General features: G+C 38.3%; 1 pseudogene; it reads left to right on the top strand.

Moving 5' to 3' along the window:
- The window catches only part of LOC105067075 (arf-GAP domain and FG repeat-containing protein 1 pseudogene), a 124,699-nt pseudogene extending 117,646 nt beyond the window's left edge, over positions 1–7,053 (top strand).
- Positions 7,054–7,260: the final 207 nt, after the last annotated feature.

The following is a 7,260-nucleotide window of genomic DNA, read 5'->3' on the forward strand; positions in this document are numbered from 1 at the left end:
TAGAGACCACTGATTCACACATCAGCGTGTACTTTAACCCATAAGAAAGAAAAGGGTAAAGGATTTACTGCGTTTGTCAAGAATCCAAAGACTTTTCTCTGTAATCTTTGAAAATGTAAGATTGTAGAAGTTCACTTTGAACTGTGGCTACGTTTTATCAGTATTCAGTGAGCGCTGTGTGGTTTGGGAGACATTCATCTTCTTACATGTATGGGAGAAGAGGTTGACTGAGGCAAGCCTCTGAAACTTCCAAGAAAAAAATCATCAAAATCCTCAGCAGAAACCCAGTATTGTTTTTAAAATGCTGAGCTTGTGTGTGCGCGTGCATGTGTAATTACTGAATTCAGGCTGTTTCCTATGTAGACCTTTAATAGGCAATATGCACAGAATATAGAATAGCACTGTGAGAGTTATTTTTTGACCCAGGTAACTAACTAAAAGTGCTTTATGACAAGACAGGAGTCTTGTGTCTTGTGCTGTGTCTTCCTCAGCATAGGCTTCTCGTGATTTCTTCCCTTGTCAACAAAGTTGAAGTCAAAGTGGCCATGTGAGATTGTGGAAGAGGTTGACATGAAAAGATGAGATCTACGGCTGATGCTGGGAAATCTCATTTTGCCCACTTAGGTGGGTATTATTTAATCAGTATCTCCTGAACAAGGAAGCTGTGTGATAACTGTCTTTTAATCTGTTGCTGAAGAGCCTCTTGATCAGGGTAACATTCACACGAATAGCATGATCAGCTCCAGTTCAGATACAACTGTTTTCTTGGCTTTCATCTGGCCTTGGTAGCCCTGTTGCATCATTTGCCAGTGCACCCTGGCAAAACTGATGGAAACAATCATTTCGTCTGTCTATGTGTGGAGGTGCAGAGTGGAGTTGTCTCTTTAGACTGAATCTGCACATAACGTTGCTAAAAGCTTTGCCTCTTTAGCACATCTACATCTTCTTTTGTATGTACTGAGCTAGTGACATTTCGGGAAGCAATTGTCAGCTTGCCTGGAAGCCCCAATTTGTGCATTAAGAAAATGCTGTCCTAATCTCTTGGCACCAGTTTGTTTATTGTTCCCTTTGTGAAATATTTTTTTCACCAGCCCATAAACCCATACTCACTGTACTGAGCTTTATAATAAAGACAGATCACCCTCTAGCTATGAATATAAAGTAGAATCTCCCTCTAAGAGCAGTAGGAACTCCAGAAATGTGAATTTTGGTAGGAGGGCTAGAGAAGACAGCCTCCTGTGACATTAGCTTCTCCAACTAACAGTGTTCATATGCAGTAAGTAACAAATCTACTGGACATGAGGCAGAACACATCTGGAGCCTCATGTTTAAATGTAGATATTGCAGCTTAAGAGTCACATTGGGAGACTATACCAAGGAAGGTGACCAGGCTGAGGAAAGGTCTAGAAACCACAAGAGACAAGAAAGGGTTGAAGTAACTGTGCATTTAGCCTGGAGAGAAGACTCAGCTTACCCCTGCTGACTCTTACCAGATTTGACAATGGAACAGCTAGCGCACTTGTTTTGTGTTACTACACAGGCAAAATCTAGAATAAATAGATGGAAATTACAAGAAAGCACATTTCAGATAAACAGCATAAATAAACAAAACCTTATAAAAATGAAAACCATCCAAAAATAGAATACATTTACTCAGAAAGTAGAGATTTCTTACTGGAGATGTTCAAGCTGGTTGAGCCTTTGGGAGAGATGCTATATTAAGGCTGCTTGTCTGAGTGGGAGACTGGTTATGCAATGCCCAAAGTTAGCCCTTTCATACTCTAAATTATTTTTTCTATGATACTGATCAAGAATGAGGAAAATAAAACCAAACACCTTCTTTCACTCATCCATCCAAGCGTCCATTCGTTAACCCATTTAACAAACACTGAGTGACAACTCTGTGCCAGGTACAGTGTTAAGCACAGGAAATATAAAACACAGAAATGTATGATACAGAAATGTAAACAGGTAATTATAGAATAGGATGATGGATGCAAGGACAGACGTCTGTATATGCAACAGAAAGAGTCGTGGAGTTGCTATGGGGAAGGGGGATCTAGGCAGATCTGACAGAGGAGAAAGCCATGCCTGAGTAGAATCCAAAGGGATGAATTGGAGTTTGCCAGGAGGAAAAGGTGGTTAAATTGGGAAGACTATTCTAAACGAGAGGGAAAATATATTCAAAGTCATGGAGCAAGTTTGCAAAATTTTAGATAACCTGTCATTGCTGGAGCATAGTATCTATCAGGAGATGGGGAGAAGAGATAGGAAAAGGTAGAAAGTGTGAAACTGGGCTAGATCTTGAGCGGCCACCCCAAGGAGCCTGAACCTTTATGGAAGCCAGGAAGCTGGGCACGAACGCACCTTCCTTCGAGGCTTGCCCTTGGCTTTGCCGACACAATTCTTGCATCTGAGTTGGAAGCCATTCATAGCCAAAACAAAATGAAAATAGAGGTCAGTTATTTTCTGCTGCCACAAAGTCCACTTAATTTCCAGAATCTCATTATCTGACTTCTCTGTATCTGTTATCATTTTGATCTGAATGTAACCAAAAGCATCGAACATAAAAGTTTTATCCTTTACCACAAATTGAACAGTATTATGTGTTTTCTAAGCTATTTCAAAAGTCTGTGGACAGGAAATGAAATAATATCTGTAGCTGTTCCTTCATAGAAGGCCTGTCTCCCAGTTGATGTGATATGTTCTTTTTAAGTTAAAAACAATTGGAATCATCTTAACAACAACAATATAAAATATAAACCTTCCAGATTTTAGCATTTCTTTTTGGTTCTGATTTTTAAAGAAAAGCTCTTATCTCTTTAGAGTCATACAATTCAAATGAGCTTTAATTTTTGTAAAATCCCTGTAATTGGCCCTATTAATTAGATGGCCAATCAGATTTGGGGAGAACTCAGACTTATGGACTTTTAAAAAATAACCTACAATGTTATTATTTTCAAGTGCTATACTTGAGAATCCTGTAAGCGCTTTAAAAAAATTGCACATTCTTATTTGAATGCAAATGCTGCTGTGACAACAGTTCTTGAAAACAATTGGTCTGTGTTGGGTTTTTAATATTCATATTTATTAATTTTATTCTGAATGCACACACAGAGTGTTCTGGATCAGAAGCAGCTTATTGTTATTAAGTTAAAAAGCAAATAATGACCTCGAGTCCCCGCCATACCCCACTTTGTACCCCTGGGTGAACACGGTGAAAGCCAGGTCAAATCTCCTACACATGCCAGGTCTGTATCACAGGTGAGGAACAGAGAAATGGGTTTTCTCTTCTTTAAATACAGAAGAAAGAGGCAGCTGCCTCTTCCTTCTCTCTTGAAAGGACGGAATGAAACCTTTCCTCTTTGGAGACAAAATGAAAAGGATTCTGGGCTCTCACTCCAGCCTCTTTGAATATAAATGCATCTTTCCAAGGGCCAAATATGTCTTTAACTTTTATGATCTAGAAATGTCGCCAAGGTCCCTGGCCACATTTTTCCTTGAAATGTAAACATTTACCTCCAGAGTTAGGTAAGTGCCCCTGGAGTTCTGTCACTATGTATACAGTTGTAAATCACCTTCCTAAGGCTTACTCTTAGCCCAAGATCCCAAGTTTTCAACAAAATTTATTTATATACAGAAATATTTTCTCTATACCCCACAGTCAGCCTACACTAGGCTAACATTTCTTTGTGTTAAGGATGCGTGCTTGCTTAGCAAATACTTTCCCCTATGCTCAGTAAAAAATAAACCTCAGCTCAGTGTGTTCTCTTCATAATAAATTTTAGTATAATTTATTCAACAAACTCAACAAATACTGACTGAGTGCCTATTGTGTGCCAGGCCCTACTCTAAAGAGGCATTCCACTACAAGTAGATTTCTTCCAGAGTTGGCATTTTACTGTTGCCTATATACTTTCCCTTCAATTAGAATGACTCTTCTCCAGTTAGATTAATTCTTGTTGTATGTGCTATTCCAAAAGTCATAAATGATCACAGCACCAAAAAAAAAAAAATGCAGTCTGAAAAATTTTGAGCAAGATTTGGAACATTGTTCTTTGGGGACTGTTAAATTCAATCATTTTTTTCTTTGTACTTTGCCATCCTTCCTTATCATTTATAATCCTAACTGCTCATCTTCAAGACATTCACATACCTTCCTTCACTAAACTCAAGCACATTAATTTGCATGCCAGACTAACTCAAATGACTTCTCAGCTTTAAGCCAAGGAAACTTTTTTTCTCCAGAATATTTCCAACTATCAGACAGTGTTGTTTGCCAGATTTTAAAGTTCTCTTTTATCACTAAGTCCATAGTTACTTGAAAGTATATGGTTTTTTCATAACCCACTTCACCTTTAATAAAAGAAAATTAAAGAATTTATATTGACAGCATCTTAGGTAAGCAAAATCAAAGTGGCCTCTGGATTATTTCTTAAAATCATCTTAGAAAAGATAGTAGTTTAATGAGCAAAATACAAATACAACCAAAAAGATAATTTAGTTAAAGGACAAAACTTGGAATTTCTAATGCAGCAAACCGTAATTAATTATTTCTCCTAAAGCATTGAATTTAGTGCAAAAATAGGTTAGGACAATAAGGAGTTATTTATAGCATAGTTTTTGTTACCTTCCAGTTAATAAAACATCTTGGGAATTTAATATGATTCTTTAATATTTTGGACATTTATTTGATCCATTATAGTTCAGAGCAAGTAACTAACTTGTGCCAGAAAATAATCACTAATAGCATGTATAGTGTACATTTTCCCCACCAAAGAATGACTATGAATTTAAGTGTAGGCCAGCCAGGTTAGAGCACATGGCTGAGTGTTGATAACATGCCTCAACACACATATAGAGCCGTTTGACGAGGCGGGGAGACTTACTGGTTCCAGGAACTTAAGGTAAATCCTGTCTAGTCATTAGCTAATCACTAATCTAGCCGAACAGTGACTTCAGTGACCATACAGTAAATGATACAGACTTTACGTAATTTATACACAAACATCTCTAAATAAACAAACAGCAAGAACAACAATAATGACCAACGGCAACAAAAGACCTGAGGAAGGGGAATCTGATTTTCAGACTTGCCATATTATATTATGTAAAATGTCCAGTTTTTAACAAAAATTATGAGACATAACCCCCCCAAAAAAACAAGAAAATATGGCCCATACTTGGGGAAGAAAGACAATCAAAAATTGTCCTTGAGGGAGCTAAGGCTTTGAACTTACTAGACAAAGAGTTTAAATCAGCTATTTTAAGCATGTTCAAAGAACTAAATAAAAGCAGCTCTATAAAACAAGAAAGCATGAGAATGATGTCTCACCAAATAGAAAATATTAGTAAAGAGGCAGACATTATAAAATTGAATCAAATAGAAATTTTGGAGTTGAAAAGTACAATTGAAATGAAAAATCTACTTGGGTAACCCAACAGCAGATTTGAGCAGTCAAAAGAAGGAATCAGTGGGCTTGAAGGTAGGTCAATTGAGATTATCCACTTTGAGGAACAGAAAGAAAAAAGAATGAAGGAAAAGGAATTGAACCTCCGAGATTTGTGGGACACCATCAAGCATATTATCATGTGGAAATCCCAGAAGGAGAGAAAAGAGAGAAGAGGCAGGAATAATATTTGAAGAAATAATATCTGAAAACTGCCCAAATTTGAAAAAACACATTAATTTACGTATCATAGAAAGCTCAATAAACTCAAAGCATTTCATACATAGACACATGATAATCAAAATGTCAAAAGAAAGAGACAGAGAATCTTGAAAGTAGCAAGAGAGAAATGATTCATTAGGTAAAAGAGATTCACAACAGTTTTAAGAGCTGATTTCTCATCAGAAACTATAGAGGCCAGAAGGTGATGGGATGACATAGTCAAAGTTATAAAAGTGCTAAAAGAATTCTATATCCAGAAAAGACTACCCTTCAAAAATAAAGGAGACTTTTAAGTGATTTTGGCTCAGACATCTTTGCTGCTCCAACACCTCAGCAAACAGCTACAGCCAATTTTGCTAACTTTGCACATTTCAATAGTCATGCAGCTCAGAATTTCTGCAAATGCAGATTTTGCAAACTTTAACGCATTTGGACAGTCTAGTGGTTCGTGTAATTTTGGAGGTTTTCCTCCAGCAAGTCACTCTTCTTTTCAGCCGCAAATTACAGGTGGATGTGCTAGATCAGTAAATGCTAATTTTGCTCATTTTGATAACTTCCCCAAATGCTCCAGTGCTAATTTTGGAACCTTCAATACTTCCCAGAGTCATCAAACAGCATCAGCTGTTAGTAAAGTTTCAGTGAACAAAGCTGGTCTACAGACTACAGACAAATATGCAGCACTTGGTCATTTAGACAATATCTTCAGTACTGGGCAAGCTGGTGATCGGGGTAGTGGCTTTGGGACCGCAGGTAAAGCTCCTGTTGGTTCTGTGGTTTCAGTTCCCAGTCAATCAAGTGCATCTTCAGATAAGTATGCAGCCCTGGCAGAACTAGACAGCATTTTCAGCTCTGCAGCCACCTCCAGTAATGCATACACTTCCAGGAGTAATGCTAGCAGTAATAATGTTTTTGGAACAGTGCCAGTGAGTGCTTGTGCACAGACACAGCCTGCTCCTTCAAATGTGCCTGCTCCATTTGGAGCTACACCTTCCACAAATCCATTTGTTGCTGCTGCTGGTCCTTCTGCGGTATCTTCTACAAATCCATTTCGGACCAATGCCAAAGCAGCAACAGCAGCGACATTTGGCTCCGCATCAGTGAGCATGCCTGCAGGGTTCGGTACTCCTGCTCCCTATATTCTTCCCACCAGCTTTAGTGGCGTCTTCTAGCAGCCTGCCTTCCCAGCCCAAGAGGCTTTCCCTTAACAGACAGCTTTTTTCCAACAGCCCAATGGTGCAGGTTTTGCAGCATTTGGACAAACAAAGCCAGTGGTAACCCCTTTTGGTCAAGTTGCAGCTGCTGGAGTATCTCGTAATCCTTTATTGGTGCACCAACAGGACAATTTCCAACAGGAAGCTCATCAACCAATCTTTTCTTCTAGTCTTATATAGACACTTCACTGGAACAAACTTTTATATGGTCACGTAACATCTCTCCACCTCTTGCACTGTTGTCTTGTTTCACTGATCTTAGCTTTAAACATGAGAGGTCTTTAAAAAACCTGCATTGTGTGTATTAAACACCAGGTAAAATATGTGCAGAACAGAGGGCTCCAGTAACAACTTTTAACCTGTGAATGGACACAAAA

The sequence above is a fragment of the Camelus bactrianus genome, chromosome X (assembly GCF_048773025.1).
Source record: "Camelus bactrianus isolate YW-2024 breed Bactrian camel chromosome X, ASM4877302v1, whole genome shotgun sequence".
In the NCBI taxonomy this organism is placed as follows: domain Eukaryota; kingdom Metazoa; phylum Chordata; class Mammalia; order Artiodactyla; family Camelidae; genus Camelus; species Camelus bactrianus.